We start from the raw sequence: 19,232 nt of genomic DNA, 5'->3' as shown, positions 1-19,232 counted from the left end.
ACTGCGTTTTGAACGTGCATGTGTGGCAAAAGTAAAACATTGAAGTGGTTAAAGGAGAGGCACAGCTTTAGCTCATGTGGAGACATGGCATGTTATCTTACATGATCTAATAATGTAGTTGTTTGTAACTGGTGAAATAAAAGAAATAATGGTAAGCGTGTTTGTCACAACTAGTTCTGAAGCAGTAGCTGCTTATGAGAAAAATTTCCTAAGGAACATGTTACTAATTTAACATGCTATGTTATTCATGTAGCAGCAGTAATAGCAGCTTATGACCAACATAACATTAAGGCACAGTATGCTGCTACTGATGAATATTCCTACTTATAAATATCTGTGTATGAATTGTTAAAATATGTCAGGGGATTTGCCTTTGGCATATTACATATAAGGATAATTCTGCTTTATGTTATAATTAAAAGAATAATAAGCAATCAACATTCTTTCATGTAAAGTCGTACACTATGTTTGCAGTAAGTGCATTTGTTTGGATTAATATTTATTCTTAATTACTTTGAATGTGCAAGAACTGTGAGAAGTAGTATCTTAAAAAAAAAAATGACAATCAAAATTTTCCATTACACTGGAATATATCAAATCAACTATATACACTGCTTTACAATCTTGCCCACATAGCTGAGAGTCTGCAGTGTGAAGATTTGCATGACCAGGCTATGCATCTTACGATTGTGATCTGTTATTCAGGGGTGTCAAAAATTGTGGGCCGTCTAAGGCTAAAGATTCTGACTGAGTGTGTGAAAGTCCAGAGCATCTCTTGGAACACCTCTCATGTTCATTCTTGAAAACCAGAGCAGTGACTGAAACCAGTCCTGACATGCCAGAGGTTATTTGAATGCAAGATGTGAGGGCCCGCACAGTCTTTGGAGGATTAAAAAAACAAATAAAAGAGGATTTCTCTAAAATGGGATGTGAAGGAAGGGGTGATTCTTTGCCTAAACAGTATTCAAGGAGCACATTACTACAGTTTGTTTATTGTGGAATAAAGCTCAGCTGTCTTTCCTGTTTTCTCTGCTGCTGTAGGAAGTACTGTTACACTGTTGTACCAACAGTATGGCAAATATCCGTTGAAAACCTCATTGGAGGGGAAAGTAATTTTATTTAAAATGTCAAGTGAAACAAACAGTTGCTCAGGCTTGCAATCTCCAAAGCAGCAGAATGTGTGCAGTGCCCGAGATATTTGTCCAGCAGTCAAGTGCCACAGCAGGGGTGTTTAAGTGGTGTGTCCAGCAGTGTGTTTTGCTTGCATCCAGATACCAAGTCCAGGATCCCTTCTAGAGGACAAGGGTCATCAGCTGGCAGGTTCTTATGTCTTCTGGCCTCTTCCTAGGCCAGCAGCTGTTCTAGGTTTTGTATATGCCTCTGTGTAGCCTTGTGGAGGTGACAGTGGTCTGTGCCTCTACCTTGTCCTGCTCTGTGAATTATCACTTTCGCTTGTCACCAGATATGGGTGTCTTCTGAAATTGCAGGGGGATGTGCTGGGGTCCTGATGACCTGCTGGCCTGGGTGCCATTAACACAAGCCCTTCCGAGAGCCCTGTTCCTGCTCAGTGTTCCTTTTGTGCCTCTGCGCTCAGGCACTCCCTTTCTTTCTCCAATCGCACCACTCTTAGCCTTTGTTATTAGAGTTCTCTGCATTGCCTCATAGATTAGATTTAGATGCCTTTTTAAAAAGTTACCGAGACAGTGAAAGGACCACAAAGGCAGCTAATTTTTTTTGCAGGACTGTAAGCCACTTCTGTTGAATTTTGTATTTATGATTTAAGCTTTTGTCATTATCGGCTTTCCAGGTTAAATCTGACACTTCTTAAGCCATCGGAAAGAACTCGGTGGACTTGCGATATGTAGTGCTAATTTTGCTTTCTGTATCTTCACGCACCTCCACCACATTTAACTTTCAAGTTCTTGTGTCTTTGTATTTCTACATAAACCTCTTTCTAGCTCTTCCCTTCCTCGCCTACTTCTCAGGCTCTAGGGAAAAGGAGAGGCATCATCTTCTATGTCCCTGTTAATTCTGCTCATCTCCTGGAGCACGTATGCATGCGTGTGTATGAGAGGAAGGGAGAGGAGAGGAGGGAGAGGTAGTGTTTCAGAAAACCAGAGCTGATGGATCTGAATTTTTGTTGACCAAGCTAATTAAAATTAAGGGTACCATAAAACAGTGTGAGAGGTGGCGTGAAACTTGGTAGCATAGTTGTATGCTATTCATTTTAGTATAGTTTCCCATTCCAGTGTGCTGATTATGTTAGAACACTGACTTTTTTTTTCCCCATTGGTAATAGGGCATGTTGCCCTATATGAGAGGACAAATAATACAATTTTGCTGGTAACTTTATTTATGAGATGTTTCTTCATCCCTTTTTGGCTTTGAAATTCCTGAAGTTGCCTGTACCCAAGAAATTGTCTATCTGAATGTGAGATTTAAAGGCCACGGAAATTAACCTTAGGTACAGTAGAGCAAAAAAAAAAATAATTAATGGGCAATAGGTCAAAACAAAACTGAAAATATTATTTTAATTTTTTAACAAAAAGGGATTAATATACATAATGTTGAGTTTTCACAAATATTTCTTGTTCCAGATCAATTGATTATACAGTAAGCAAGGTATGGAACAAGAAAAATAGTCGTCTTATTTTTTCCTAACTTCCACTAGATCTTAACTGTAGAGTTGATACTTCACCATCAGTTTCAGTGCCTGCTAACTTTCAATAGCCTTGTTTTATATCCAGTTACATTTTCAAGTTCTGTTGGTACTAGTGTGAATGCTGCTCCCACATAATTGATGAAAGTCGGATAGAAAGTATATCAAGCAGAGCAGTTATAAACTGGGGGTATCCAGAGTTGGTGAACTTGTTAAAATAAAAAATTAAATAAATCCAGTTAGAGCAAACAATTTGAATATTGGATGAAACATTCCTTTGCATGAGTTGCTTTAAGTGTCACCTGCTGCTTTTTTTGTAAAAAGCCTTACTTTAGTGTTTAGTTTATCTGTAGTTTTAGCATAAGTGAAAGAAAACCCAGCTTTTCAAAGACTGGCATTGGGAATTGTTTCCATTATGTTAAGTAAGTTTGGGAGAGTTTTTGATAACTGTTTGTTGTCATTTAGCTGGTGACTCAGCCCCACACAGCTGCTCGCTCACTCCCCCACCGGTGGGATCGGGGAGAGAATCAGAAGGGCAAAGCTTGTGGGTTGAGATAAGAAGAGTTTAATAATTAAAATAAAACAACAACAAAAATGCAATGGAAAGGAAAACAATGAGAGGCGCGAAACCCGGGGCAGTGAGGGGGGAAGGGGAATGAACCACCAAAACAAACCGCACTGAGGCAGCTGCTCACCACCCGCCAACCCAACGCCGCCATTCCCCGAGCCGCAACTGCCCACACACACAACAACTGCACCCATTAATATACTGGTCGTGGTGTCACATGGTATGGAATGAACGTCCCATTGGCCAGTCGGGGTCAGCTGTCTTGGCCGCGGCCCCGCCCCTCCCAGCCTCCTGCCCATGTGGCAGAGCACGGGAAGCTGGAAAGGTCCCTGACCACCACAGGCACTACAGTGAAGAGAATTAACCCCTTCTCAGCCAAAACCAGCACACTGTTCCTTATCAAATTCATTGTTTTGTGAATCATTTGCTGTTGGTTCATCAGTCTCTTGAAGTCACATAGTGCTTGCCTGGCAGGTTCTTGGGGGAGGACTTGAACAGGAAGGGTCAGAATTGACAATGTGAGAATGGAATAACTACCCTGAAATCCAGGGCTGAGGATCATCTGCTGACTGCAGTTTTTTGGAAGGTGCAGGACCCTGGTACTTGCAGAAACGCTGTGTTGTGTGGGAGGGTGGAAGCTAGTAATGCTTTGGTGAGGATACTGGGAGTTTTTAATAATGTAAGCTCTGTGTGATGGGATAGTTCTACTTATAGCAATGCAGAATTCTGCCAGTTAGGTTGTTAGCTCAGCGTCCTTGAGCGGGGTCATTATACTTCCATGCTACTGTGGTGTCTTATTAACATGAAAGAGTTTCTGGCCTTGCTGGAGGCTGAAATTTTGTCCATCTCAGTTCCTATGAAACTGGAAGTTGTGTCTGTTGATGATAGCTTACCATAAAAAGGTAATTTATCTTCAAAATATGCACAATTAAAAAGTAGTTTCAGTAGTGGTGTATACTCAATGCTCTAGGTATAGCTGGTTGAGCATGGGCTGTAGGCTGTTCTCAATGAAGTAGAAACAAAGAAATTCCAGGGGAAAAAGGGAATGCAGTACTATGTAAATTACATTCTGTGTATGGTATATTCACGGAATAAATGGCACACATGATTTTACTACAGGAAACTGAATGGTTTCTGAACAAAAGCCTTTCAGGCATGCTTTGGGTATCTGCTGCTCTTTCCCAGCCTCTTCTTAGCTTAATTTGCCTGTCCTGGGTCTTCCATACTTGGGCCTAATTTACTTGATGGTCCTTTCTCTTAAACTAAAGGAATGAGGTGGCTATAATAATTTGAAAAGTAACATCAGCATGTTTTATATAGAATGTCTAAAAATGTTAACTAGTTCCTGGAAGGTACAGCTGATCTTTTGTGTCTTGTGCAGATAATCATGTATGAACTGAACAGCTTCCTAGATACAAATATAATTTCATTTGTTCATCTCTCTCCCCCTAGGCTCACTGAAGGGAATGTGGATTGATCAAAAATAATGGTGAGTAAGGCCATAAGGTTATCTAGGTACTAAATCTCAGGTACTAAACTTGTCAGGTTTGTTGGTTGATTTAGGGTTTTTTTTAATTTATTTTTCTCCTTTTATTTTTCTTTTTTTTTTTCCTGTCCAAAGAAATCAGTAATTGAGATTTTAATTTTTTGTAGGATACTTTCAGACAACTGGAATGTTGCCATAGTTGTCAGCTTTCAGTTTGGGCTCCGCTTGAAAGAACCTTTAATTTAACTATATATTCTAACATGAATAATTGCTTTTAAAGTTACAATATTCCTGTCCCATGATGTCATTTTGCTCTGCTAAGAGATGCTAATTGTTTAATTGTATTAACTTGGAGTAGTCATCTTAAAAATTGTGTTTGTTAAACAGTAGGATTGGAGGAAAAAATAACGTAACCAAATGTTAATTATCAAATAGAAAAAAGTACATTCAAAATTTCTAAGGCTGCCAATCACTTCTGGAGTTTTGATTATTTTCTTTCTTCTCTCCAGTGAATGAAATAAAAGATATTCTGGCAGTTAAGGTGTCTAACAGACTGCTATATTCTGTTCTCAGCTCTGCCACAAACCTTGCGCATGTTTTGTTGCAGCTCTCCAGGTCTGTTTTTTCCCATCTTCATACCAAGAATAAGACTTTGTCAACAGTGTGAGCCTGGACGGTCAAGCTCATCATCAGCTGAAATATTTGAGTGCCTCAGAGAGAAAGTGATGGTGACGTGTGCTGCATTTCCATTTTCACGATCTACTCGCTGCATCTAACATAGGAGTTGAAAATTGTCACTGGAAGATTATTTCTGAACTTGATCAACTAAAGGGTTAAGTTAATTGGAATAAGGTGAGAAATACAGGCAGAGAAGAGAGAGGAAGGGGTTAGAAAATATGTGTATTCTCATGTTCTTGTATGGGAGAAAGAGAAACCAGAGAAAAAAAAATTCTGTTTCAGATCCCTCATAGTAGTACAGGAGAATGATGATAAATGTTTCTGGCAGTAGGTACACAGAATCGTACCCTTGTTACCTTCCAATCCAGGCTGGTATCAAACTTAAAGAAAAAGAAATCAGTCTCAACAGCCACTGTGACGAGGTGATACCACGTGAGCGTCACTGGTGAAAGGGCAGGAGATCAGTGACAAGATGACAGTTGTCTAAGTATGTCTACGATGTGGATGAGTGGGGACAAATGAGTAGAAGTACCAAATCTGTGTGATCTTGCCACTGTCATAAGTGCTTGTTTTTTCCCTCTACAGCACTGACAGTTTTGTAGCTAATTAGGTGATAGTTTATGGTGTCTCTTTGAATTGTGACCTGTCACAGAGAGCAGAATATACTCTGTGTGCAGTGTGTTTCTGGTGCTACCTCAACATTTGTCATGCTGTATGCTGGAGTCACAGTTAAGAAGCGCCATAGCTAATTAACACTGGTATATTTTTGGAGGCATTGCATCTGAGTAAGCGTATAGTTCAGCATTTCTGTAGTATTTTCTTAGGCAGCTTATGGAAATCTACAGTTAGATATGAAATCTTAGAGCAAGGGATTATTGTAGTTTGTGAAGCCAGCTAATTTTGTCAATAAGATTTAGGCTTTTAATGCGATGAACCAGTGGGCATTTTAACGTGGAATGTGTTTTATTCTGATTCCTAAACTGCCTCTCCCGTTCTCTTATTTTGGGATTCCAGATCCTTTCCTGACATTGAAGAAGGTTGTCCTGTTGCTTGCTCATAGGCTGTGAGACGTGGATGTTTCTCTTCTAGCAAGCAAAAACATGTCCTTCACTTCCATGGAGCTGAACGAAAAAAGATCTCTCTACTTCCTCTTTCCACCATCTCACCCAACATTTGAATCACCAGATGTCTTCTCCCAGAGAAGTACCCCACCGTTTTATCAAAACTCAGAAGCAGAGTAACAGAAATCAGTAGTTGTTTCCCTGAAGAAAGGTCTTCTGTGCCAGCTCTTCATCCAGCTTTCTGCATTCTCTTTTAAACTGAGAAATACTTTGTAATCAGAAGCAAGTGGAAGCTGGTATCCTTCATTGATTCTTCTTCATTTTAGGAAGGTTAAGTACTTCACTGTTTCATACTGGGAATTGCTAGCAGATAAAGTGTCTGCATGCATTGCTATGTCAGACTGTCTTGGCATGTATGAAAAGTTGCAGCAGGAAAACCAGAACGTATTTTTTCTCTGACATGAGGAAGAAACTTAGCAAATAGTTGGGGACATCCCATACAGGTATTTTTCTAGTCCAGGACCCAGGCTTGGCTTTGTAGATAGATGTCTTGATGTCAGCTCACATAAAGCAGCTAATGCACAGGAACACATGTAGAATCACATTGTCTGTAGTGTGTAAATGCATTGTCCCGGTCTGTGATCAAAATGTGTATTTGCATGTGTAAACCTGTGTAAGTGCTGGATATGAAGAGCTTTCACCAGAAAGAGAAATTACTCTGCATCATTTAATTTCAGCAAAGAAAAATGAAGCTTTAAAGGCCTCTGGGGTAACCGGATAATGATTAGGTTTATGTTAAATCATTCCCTCCCTCTGGCTTTTCATGAACCCTTAGCAGCAAAAGGAACAAAAACATTCTACAGCAAAAGAGATGGGGCAGACCTCTTTCTTTGTTAAAGAGACTAACTTCTGGTGGGATGGAAGAGACCAGAGGTATAAAGTTGCAATTTATCCACTCAGCTTCCTTGGCACAGTTTCAGCTTTTCATACTGCTGATGGAATTGGAACAGTTTCAGCTTTTCATACTGCTGATGGAATTGGCTTTTTGATTCTTTTGTGACTGAGAACTGAGATGACCTGTACATTTCCATCATCTAGGAAGAAACAGGCCCAAGAGAATGGACTGTTAGCCACATAAGAGGGAAGAGCTGAGAGAGGGCAGAAATACTTAGGATGGGCCTTTTTCTGGTTCCTCTTATTCCTTACCAAACTAAGGCGCAATCTGTTGTTGTTATGTTTACACAAGATTCTTTGTCTCCATCATTTGTGATTATCTAAGATGTTTTCTGTCATTCTGAGATGGGAGCGTATATTGTTTACGTGCTCCCTGCTATGGTATTGTATATGGCAAGTAAGATTTCTTGACAAAAAAAAAAAAACCAAACCCCAGACCTGGGGTATATGTTCTATTCCACTTCAAATCTGGAGCTCTTCTTAGTGCACCTTATTCCAAGCTTGTGATTTAGAAAATGTGACTTACTAGCTTAAAATACTATTTTCAAATCTGGATCAAATAAAGGTATATAGGTTCTTTTAATAGGTTTGGGGAGATAATAGCATGGCTGGGGAGGATGTCTTCAATTTTTTTTGTTTTGTTCTGTTTTTCCTTTTAGATAACTGCTGGAGAGAGCCAGACAGCCTGAAAATGGCTGAAAAAGCCAACAATTGAAATCCTTCTTAAATCTTAATGATAGATTGCAAGGGCAGCATTCTGATATTTAAATGTAGTGACATTTTATGGGACCAAGTTCCATAGCAGAGTAAGGACAAGTGTTGATGCTGATCCTAATCTTCAGAGTCAAGTTAAGTCTGTGTTTAGACTTGCATTGTAACAAGATGATTTAATGACAGCTTTACTTATTTTTTGTTTCCATGAAGAAAAGATGAGACGTGTAAGCTGAAGAGTGATGGGCAAGACACTGCATATCAAAATAATGCCAACTGTGATGAGCAGAGAGGTACCCTAAAATTGTGTGTAACAATGTGATGAGCTGTGCAATAAGAGTTACATTGATCTTGTTGAGGCAACCACCAGCTTGGCCTGAGCTCTTTTAAGAACTTAGGATTTCTTTGCTGAATATGGTCTCAATTTTCTGGCATTGGAGTCAACTGGAAAAGCATACTACCTTTTAGGGCCTCCTTATGGGATTTATTGTTGAAACCAATGGGATTTAATGTAGATGTCTGTAGAAGCAGGATCCATTTCTAAGTGATGGAAAATACTGTCAATATCATAGGATTATCAATTGTTGGGAGGTATCTGGTATAAGAAACATCTGATTTTCCATCTGGGAATTTCCTTTTCTTCCTTATGCCCATACTTACCCTCCTGATGTTAGAGCTAGCAGTTGTTTCTTGCATAGCTTGATGACAAAACACTTGGGGGACAGGAAGGTATTTTTGTTTTCTGTTGACACGTACAAAAACTAAGAATTTGTCTGACTAGCAAGTAAACCCTTTAAGCTTTTTGATTTCTTTTTCCGTAGGAATAACCCTCAACATTTTGTAACCCTGCATCGTAACAAAAAAATAGAATTGTTAATTTTCCTTGACTCCTATCCATGACAATGTAATAACATTATTTTTCAAATTTAATTTTAGAACATAAAATTTTTAGCAGGGCTAAGGATCTGTGGCTTTCACAGAAGTAATAGTCCAACAGTGCATGCCCAGAAGACCCCCATTGCCGTACCTGTCCGGCCAATGCCTTTCTAAAACTGCTGTGTTGGGAAATGCTGCCTCAGCCTACTTCCTTTTTCTTGCTCCACTTTTTCTGTATGTTGGTTGGAAATCTTCCCATGTGAAAGATTACAAAAACAAGGGGCATGTGCAATAGCTCATATATATATACATATATATATTTTAATACTTGTGGACAAAATGATGTTACAAGTTGTTTGAAAACAACAAAATCACCAATGTCTTCCATTTTGAGATGTGTATAGTTCCATAAGCATTAGTGTTTTGTAGCAAACTGTAGTGCCATGTTAGGATCAGTGCATGAGCCTAGTAGTATTTTTACAATTTCAGAGTGACAAATTTATTAATAAACAGTGATGATAATGTAATTAACAATAGAAAGGAGGCAAAAGAAATGTCACCAACATGGTCTAAACATGCAGTATCCTCCCTTTGACAATGGCAACGCTATCTTTAGAAACTGAATGCATTCACTTAACGGGCTTCATAGAATCATAGTTGACTTTTTGTTTTTAGTCTGTCTGTCTGACTGCAAAAATAAGCTAGTGTATGTAAGCATCCAGAATTCTAATCTCTATCAGTGGGATCCTTTTCTTTTTTTGTATTTGTTGAAGGTATCTTCTTCCAGGTGCAGCATTTTCAGTTTTATTATTACCCATCCTGTTGATATACTCAGAAAAGTATGAATATGCTAAGGAGTTTGTGTGCATTTTGTACACATCTCTGCTACCTTAAGATATTTTTCAAATTCTGTTAATATTTTTTTCAGATCTGACTATAAAATGTAAAACATGCTCATGTTTAACTATAGCCATTAAGTCAATGGTTGCAAAATGCTGTCTGCCAGTTACACGTAGAAGACTTATCTGTTATTGCAGGAATAGAGAACCTTTCTTTTGCTGAAGTCCTACTGAATCTTTTAACACCTTTGGTGGATCCTGCATTTACATACATCTTAATGTTAATAATAATAAGAGAGACTATAATAAGGTCAAGGGTTGTTGAAAAACAACAACATTGCAGACTGTATCTGTGCAGCAGGCTATCTCTAGCCTATGGATCAGAGATTCCCCACCCTGTATTACTGAGAATTAAATATCCTGTATTTTAGGTAACTTCCAGTATTGCTTTCCAGCTATAAGCTCAATTTTAATCCTTTCTGTCTCTCCCTCTGCTTTTTTCAGAAGGAAAGTTTAGACCAGGGGAAGTCCAAATGATTTAGCATGCAATGGACAGCTTGGGCTGGTCAAATAAGACTGGTATGATTCCTGAGATGCGCAATGCTCTGTGGATGGCATCCTTTCATTTCCTAGGGAAAGTCTTTTATTTGGTGCTGGTATTGCCCTTCACCCATTTCTCTCTTTTTACAAGAAAAAAATTATCTTTCAACTTAAGTGAGGATACTGCATCTTTTTTTCCTGAGACCTGCCTGTAAATGGCCGTTAGGGGGAAGGGAGGGAACAGGTAGCTTGGTTTTGTAATTTTGATACGATAGATCTCTAGAGTAATTAAATCAAGAAGCATGTACTTTGGTGCAAAACCAATAATCTGTGCAGAGTTAATGTACGTAATGGGGGGGGACCCCAAACAACCAACCTTCTGCATCGAATACATTTGTAAGAAATTTGGACAGGTGGGCCATTTACAGCAGAGCTCTGGGTGACCTGTGCTGAGAGTTAGGTTCAATTCTAAATGAAAGTAGCTGTACCATTGAATAGTTTAGTGCTTGGGAGAATCAATTGAAAAATACCTCTGAAACTGGAATGCAAAATAGCACAGTATGTAGGGGGAAGAATCCCTGATGCAAACAAAGCCATAAGATGATTTAATAAGAAAATAGAACTTTAGTAGCAATAACTGTTTTGCATGTGATAGTAAATAACTTGCATTAGCAAGACTGTACAGTAGAGTAAGTGGGTAATAACCAAATAAGTTTGTGGCGCTCTGTGCTGCAGGGAGTTGTGTGAAGAGCCTCTTCCTGAGAAGCTGGGTGAATTCCTCTGATGTTCTTCTCGCTGGACGTAATTTGGCACTTGAATACTTAGTTAATGAACCTGATATAAACAAAAAATAATCAGCTTTGTCACACATCTGAAGCACTGTCAGTGACTGCTGGGGGAAGGGCAGGCAGTTCTTTTTGAAAGGATAGCTGACGTTTCTATATTCTTTTCTTTTTGTAGTCTAGCACTTGCTCTGTTTCTCTGAGGAGAAACTAAACCCTTCCAAATACTGGACTGTGAGGAGAACCTGACTCTGAAGTTAGAAGCTTTTAGCATGGGAAGTACTTTGTTTTCTTAATTTAAAAAGACCGACCTGAGGTGGTCTTTCAATAAAAAATTAGAGAACACTTGACACTCAAAACATTTGTACATCCCAAGCACAACTGTAGAATTCTAAAAACGTTTCTTTACAGCAGAAAATAATTTTAGCCTTTTAGTTTGCTGAACGCTCAGTTTCAGACCATAATTGATTTCTGTGATGCCTAAAGTTGAGCAGAGGCAACTACTGTGAAGGTTCTGGTGACACAAAGAGTTACTGATCTACAGCTGTAGCCTCTGCACCCAGCAAAGCATTTGCTATGAAACAGTTACATAAAAGAGCCACAGGCATTCTAAAATGTTCATAGTTGACACTGTGTTCAGTGCAGATATGTAGGCTGGAGAGACAACATGGCCCAACAGATACAACTGTATTCTGAACAGAATTACTACATTGGGGTTTAGATATTTCTGGCTGGATTTCTTCTAGAAAGCTGAAGTAATTTGGACCATAACTGACAACTGAAGGGAGGCTTTTAATGTTCCAAAATTAGGGAGGTGAGGCCTTCTGGCTCTTTGTAAGTTGATAATGGGACTGTGAGGGCTGTGAGCATTCTTACAGTATAAAGTAACCAAGATAGGCATGAAGGTGTCTAAATTAAGTCTTGGCTAACATGTAAGATGTGTATGAAAAGGTAATTGATCTGGAAGGTTGTAATCAGCTTAAATTCCAGCTATTGAATTACTGATAAATTTGGAAGCTGGCCATAGGGGACATTAATTTGATTGTTATCTGATTACATTAGAGAAGTTATAAATTTATTCTGGTCTGTGGCCAGCAAGTACATTTACATAATAATGAAAACATGGTCATATTCATGCTTCAGAACTATGAACTTTGTGGCTGAATAGAATTCTTCAAGGGTTCATTCAGAGAAGGGGGGGGGGGGTGTAAATCAAGACTGATGTAACCAGACAAGCTATCTGCATATTCTTCCCAGTTCAGACTTTTTATAATGATCTGTATTCTATGGACTACTAGGCTAGAAATCACTATTCACAGCAACAAAAGGAATCCCTTTGCCTTTCAGCTCTTGTACTATGGCATGACTTTTGCTCCAACCCCCTTGGTTTCACTTAGTTCTTTCTAAGAACTAAGTGGAAGTGCTAGATGCTACCACATTTCAGTGTGGCATATCAAAGGTGTCGTGACCGGTACCGACATGCCTCCTTTAGCAGTACTAAGCCCAGGTGATACAAGTATATATGCTGTTTCCATACCCAGTAGTGCTGCTGGAGAAGGTCTAGCCAGTACTTGTGTCAGGATTTCCACCTTCAGGAGTGGCACTTTCTGCAACTGAGGAAAATGGACAAATCTAGGACAAAAAAGAAAGTCTTGCAAAGACTCCTTGACAGTCAGTGAGAAGAAACTGTACCAAGCCTCAGGACACTGACGCTTTACACAAGGATTACATTGTCAAGGGCTGGCAGTGTGGTTTTTTTTGGGCAGAGAAGGGAAAGAGGATGGAAGAGAAGAACAGTTTTTGATGGATAACTGATCTTAGAAATAACTGTTTCCTGCATCCCTAAGAAACTGTCTGGTCTTCCTCCAAAGCTAATAATCCTGCTTGCTGTTCAGGTACAGAGCTGCATAATGGCAGTTCAAGTTAGATTCCATTGGATTTCTTTTATGGGATGGTCCAGCATTGTGCCCTGGTAGTGTTTTGACTGGCCCACAAAAGCCAGCAGTTGAACCAGGATGCCTCGTTTAACAGTGCAGAACACTAACCATGGATTCTGATCTCTTCCCTTTCAGTCTGCTCTACACTTTCTCCTGAGTTTTAGAGAGCGTTGGTGTTCATGATGTAAGCAGAGCATGTTTCTGTTTGAGCCTATGCACCGGGTTATAACATAGACAGATCCCCTGAGGCTTTAAAACATCTGAGGTTAAAGATAAATGGTAACTTACTGTTCTAACTTAGTGTTTAGTGTGTCCTATGTAAATCCTGTCTGCTTCTCTCCACTTCCTCTCCAAATGAATGTCTTCGCAGGTCAAATAAAAGGTGACTAGTTTGTCATGCCTTAGGCATGAAGAACTACATGGAGAAACTGAAGGAAAGCGGCACAGGCCCACAAACCAAATCTTAGAGCTAGTATTCTAATTATGCATGATTCAAAATGTCTAGTGTAATGTAGTTATTACCAGTAAACTGAGATATGCATTTATACATAATGAAGCAATAGGAATTAATATACCAATAGCTTGAACTTCCTGCTTTGATTCTCAAATTTTGGGTTTTGTTTGTTTGTTTTTTAGAGAATGTGCTGCCTTCGTAGAGAAAGGGGCAGAATGTATAGATAGGGACAAAAGCATGGCACCAAAACTGTAAAGCAGGAAGCAGGATCAGCAGAACTTGCCTTTATAACCTCTTGTCTGGTTCATATTAGTACCCTGAGCATGTAAAAAGCAGGGCATGAACTAAGCATGTTTAAGGGCGAGATGAGGTTTCTCACCTGCTGCAGCTGTAGCAAGGAAAAGGGTGCAGAGTTTCTTATAAGGTGCAGGGGGGAAGCAACTGGTGGAAAAAAGAAAAAAAACAAAAACACACACACCAAAAAAAAAAAGGAAACCATGGACTCAAACTGAGCGTAGTATTTGCCAGACACTAGGTAATAAGCTTGGGTGTGGTGAGAGAAATTATTTGGAGAAGACTGAAATTAATAAGCACAGTACATATATTTCAGGTGTTGAATAGCTTTTTAATAGACAGTATTTTCAGGTAATTCTCTAGCCACATAGGCAGCTGTACTGAATATACTGGTACCAGCCAGCAATAATGGCACTTGCAGGAATGAACCTGAAAATACTGGTAATCTTGTATATTTTTTAAGTTCTTTAAAGAGATTTTTAGAAACAGAAAATTAGATTTGATCACTGAAGGTCTTCATCTTCTGCAACACAGGTTGCAATAGTCTTTTTTTTCTTTATTTCACTAATTAAATAAAAGGGAATTTGGGTGCCATCTTTCTGTAAACTTTTAATCTGTTCTCTGTAATATTTCCCAATAATTTAGGGGACAATGCAGTGAACTTCTGCTGGCAGTTTGAAAATAACATAGAATGTGTGGCATAGCCTTCATCACTAATACTTTCCAAGTTTAAACTTGTATTCAAACATGTAGAATACTAGCTTGTTACTGCAGAATTCCATGCTGCTAGCTTAGCTTAATTTTGTAGGTGGGCTTAACTTGTGCAGAACACTTCTTTTGTACAGAGGCTCAGTCCTTTCTTAAATAGAAGAAGCATCTTGGGAGGAAGAAATTTGTGTGTCAAGTTAATTCCTGTTTGTATTTCATAGCCAACCATCCATAAAGCACCGTGATTTGGGTTTAGAATGGGGGTTGTGTTTTTCTCATGAATGCTCTTTCTAGATATACAAGAACTGCCAAATGAAGATAGGAGTATTTTAAGAGAAGATAACTAATTTATGCTATCAGAACTTAGACTAAATGAAATCCTTTGAGCCAACTTTTTCAAGCAAAAAGGGAGTTTGTAAAACAAGTTTAGCCCAGCTGTTAACCATGGTCACCTAATTTGTAGTGGGTATTCTTTAGAACACTTTGCATGGTTTTAAACCCTGTTAACTGTATTTTCTTTTTTTTCTTTTGAGTGAAGAGTAAGCAGCTCTATCCTTTGTTAGGGCTTATTCCCCTCAATATAAAACCTGGGAAATAAGCCACTTTAGGTTGTCAGTGAGGATATCCTTTCCAAATGTATGACATAACAGCAAAGGAGAAGCATTAGTTATAGATTCTTAAAAATTACCTTAGTATTAAAAAGCAGGCTAGAAAATACTTCTTATACTGAACTTCTGATGGCATGCTCAAGTGGATTAGTTGAGGAAATGATTGGTGTCACTAGGAACTATGTAGTCAGTCCCATTGCACACATTTTACATGGTAATAGTGAAAGAATGTCTCCCTGCAAATTTTAATGTTTTTCCAAAAGGCAGCTTGCTTTTATATCTATGCATATTTGAGGATTTCAAGATAAGATTTTATTCTTTTGACACTGTAAAGAGGAACTGTTTAAAAATGAACTTGGAAACTCTGCACCTGTATACGAATTTTTTTAGCAATAAAGCAGCACAGGCTGAGAATGCACTACAACTGGATGTGTCATCTGTTCAGAATGTAAACTAACCAAATTCCTATACACTCCACTTCTGAGGTCACAGAGGACCTCAGGGATCATCTAGTCCAACCTTTCTAGGAAGAGCACAGTCTAGACAAGATGGCCCAGCACCCTGTCCAGACGACTCCTGAAGGTGTCCAGCGTGGCCAAGTTGTCCCCAGGGAAGTGGTTATTATTCCAGTGGTTGACTGCCCTCACTGTGAAAAATTCCCCTCTGGTGTCCAATCAGAATCTCCCCAAGAGCAACCTGTGTCCATTCCCCCTTGTCCTCTCCATGTGACTCCATGTAAAAAGGGAGTCTCCATCTCCTTTGTAGCTGCCCCTTAAGTACTGGTACAAGGTGATGAGATCCCCTCTGAGCCTCCTTTTCTCAAGGCTGAACAACCCCAGCTCTCCCAGCCTATCCTCGTATGGCAGCTTCCCAGTCCTCTGATCATCTTGGTGGCCCTTCTCTGGACCCCTTCCAGCTCCACATCCTTTTTGTACAGCGGGGACCAGAACTGTACACAGCGCTCCAGGTGTGGTCTGACCAGCGCTGAGTAGAGTGGAAAAAAAATGACTTCTTTATCTCTGCTGGCGATGCCCTTTTTGATGCAACCCAGCATCCTGTTGGCCTTCCTGGCTGCAGCAGCCACTGTTCGCTCATGTTGAGCTTCGTGTCCACCAGGACCCCCAGGTCCCTTTCCACAGAGCTGCTCTCCAGCCAGGTGGATCCCAGTCTGTGCTGCACTTCTGGATTATGTTTTCCCAGGTGCATGACCTTACACTTCCCCTTGTTGAACTTCATAAGGTTCTTGCTGGCCCACTCCTCCAGCCTGTCCAGATCTCCCTGCAGAGCAGCTCTCCCTTCTGGAGTGTCTACTTCCCCACTCAACTTGGTGTCATCAGCAAACTTCACCAGGCTACACTTGATGCCACTATCCAGATCACTTATAAAGATATTGAATGACATTGGGCCCAATATCGATCCCTGGGGGACCCCACTAGTGACAGGTTGCCACTTGGAAAAGGAGCTATTTACCACCCCCCTTTGGGTGCTGCCTGCCAGCCAGTTCCCCACCCACTGCACAGACCCCTTGTCTAGGCCATAGCGCATCAATTTCTCCAGGAGGAGGCTGTGGGGGACCGTATCAAAGGCCTTGGAGAAGTCCAGGTAGACAATGTCCACCGCCCGCCCCATGTCAACCAGGCAAGTCACTTTGTCATAGAAGGCCACCAGGTTTGTCAAGCACGATCTGCCTTTAGTGAAGCCATGTTGGCTTTTCCCAATCACGGGCTTCATCTGACTTGTGATGGGCCCCAGGAGGATTCGTTCCATATCTTTCCCAGGGATTGAAGTAAGGCTGATGGGCCTAGAGTTACCCGGATCCTCCCTCGAGCCTTTCTTGTAGATAGGGGTAACATTTGCCTTCCTCCCGTCCTCTGGGACATCCCTTGTTCTCCATGACTTCTCGAAGATTACGGAGAGTGGCCTTGCAATGATGTCAGCCAGCTCTCTCCACACCCTCGGGTCGATGCCGTCAGGGCCCATCGATTTGTGGGGGTCAAGCTCCTGCAGTAATTCATGTACTAACTCTTCCTTCACCGATGGTGGGTCGGTGTCTGGATCAATCAGCAATTTTGCTCCCAAAGCCTGGGACCTGGGAGTGTTGATAAAGACAGAGGTGAGGAGGGTGTTAAGGATCTCTGCCTTTTCATCATCATTGGTGATTGACTCTCCTTTTCCATTTAACGGTGGGCCTATGTTTTCCTTCTTTTTCTGCTTATGGTTGACATGTCTAAAGAAACCTTTCTTGTTATTTTTCACGTCTACAGCCAGTTTCAATTCGAGCTGGGCTTTTGCTTTTCTACCTGCGTCTCTGCACACTCTGGCAATGCCCTTGTAGCTCTCAGCAGATAATCCTCCACTTCTCCATCTCTGGTGTGCTTCCCTTTTGGATTTGAGTAGACCCAGGAGGTCATGGTTGAGCCATGGGGGCCTCTTGCTCTGCTTAATTCCCTTTCCTTTGTAGGGGATAAATTGGCTTTGTGCTTCCAGTAGAGAGTTCTTGAAGAACTCCCAGCTCTCACCAGCTCCTTTGTCTTCCATGGAAGCTTCCCATCAAATCCCTCCCAGCTGAGCCCTGAGTGCACTGAAGTTTGCTCTTCTAAAATCCAGAACCCTTGTCTTAGAGCTGACCTTCAGCACACTCAGCAGGATCCCGAACTCCACAACATTGTGGTCACTGCAGCCAAGGCTGTCGCTAACCGAGATATTACAAAGCAGGCTTTCTCGGTTTGTGAACAGCAAGTCCAGCAGCGCCTCATTCCTGGCTGGCACATCTAACGTTTGCATCAGGAAACAGTCCTCTACGCACTCCAGGAACTTGGTGGATGACATGCCAGCTGCCGTGTTGTTCTTCCAGCAGATGTCTGGGTAGCTGAAGTCACCCATCAGGACCAGGTTCTCTTGGCCAGAAGCTTGCTTTAGTGCCCCAAATATCGCTTCGTTGGCTTCGTCACCGTGGTTAGGAGGTCGATAGCAGATGCCCACTGTGAGGTCCTGCTTGGAGACGACCCCTTTGACTTTAACCCAGAGGCATTTGATAGAGCAGTCGCAGTCACCATAGCTGACTTTGATACGTACAAGGTGTTCCTTAATGCAGAGTGCAACTCCTCCACCTCTTCTACCCTGCCTGCCCCTACGAAAGAGCCTGTACCCGTCCGTTGTGATCCCCCAGCCATTTGAGGTGTCCCACCGTGTTTCAGTTACTCCTATGATGTCGTGCCCTTCTGGGTGGGCACGGAGCTCCAGCTCCTCCTGTTTGTTACCTAGGCTGCGTGCATTCGTGTACATACACTTGAGGCGATTACTCTTCTGTTTCACCTCTTGGGAGACGGCTAAGGAACCTTTGTCACCACACTGCTTGGCCTGACTTACTCCCCCGTTGGATGTGCTGGTGTGAGTGTTTTCGTAACGGATCCCACCCCCCACGTCCTTCAGTTTAAAGCCCGCCTCACCAAGTCAGCCAGCCTACTGCTCTTCAGCCGTTAGACTGATGGATTCCATTCCTCCCTAGCATGCTGTTGTCATTGAAGAACACCCCATTGTCATAAAAGCCAAACCCCCCACGGTGGCACCAGCCACGAAGCCAGGAGTTGATATACATCACGCGCCTGTTTCTGGCTGCTCCCTTCCCTCAAACTGGCAACATGGAAGAGAAGATCACTTGGGCACCAATGTTCTTCACTTGCTCCCCCAGGGCTCGAAAGTATTCCTTGATTTTACCCAGGTTGCGGCTCTCAGTGTCGTTCATGCCTACATGAAATAGTAATAGCAGATAGTAGTCTGTTTTCCTGATGAGTTGTGGCACCCTCTCAGCAACACCTCGGACCTTGGCTCCTGGGAGGCAGCACACCTCTCGTGACTCCCTGTCAGGTCGGCAGATGGGTGCCTCAGTACCCTTCAACAGAGAGTCACCCACCACGAGCACTCATCGTTTCTTTTTACGATGGCCACTGTGTGTTGCTGGTACAGTTTCTCCTTGTGTGGGACTTTGCAGACCTTGCTCATGGGTGTCCTCAGTCGTTACGGCTTCATATCTGTTTCTGATTGTGATGGTGGAGGGTGCAGGCTGATGGGGAATCC

The 19,232-nt window shown here is 41.3% G+C and overlaps 1 protein-coding gene across 1 annotated transcript in view; it reads left to right on the top strand.

Annotated features, from left to right (window-relative positions):
- Positions 1–15,573, top strand: part of CHP1 (calcineurin like EF-hand protein 1) — a 45,276-nt gene extending 29,703 nt beyond the window's left edge. The window contains exons 8-10 of the mRNA XM_064462525.1: positions 4,680–4,716; positions 5,321–5,565; positions 6,406–15,573. The gene's annotated coding sequence lies outside the window, so the exon portion shown is untranslated. The remainder of the gene's footprint in view (positions 1–4,679; positions 4,717–5,320; positions 5,566–6,405) is intronic.
- Positions 15,574–19,232: the final 3,659 nt, after the last annotated feature.

This window comes from Phalacrocorax carbo, chromosome 10 (assembly GCF_963921805.1).
Source record: "Phalacrocorax carbo chromosome 10, bPhaCar2.1, whole genome shotgun sequence".
Lineage (NCBI taxonomy): Eukaryota > Metazoa > Chordata > Aves > Suliformes > Phalacrocoracidae > Phalacrocorax > Phalacrocorax carbo.
Note: the sequence above shows the minus strand (reverse complement) of the source record. Positions and strands in the feature narration are given on the sequence as shown.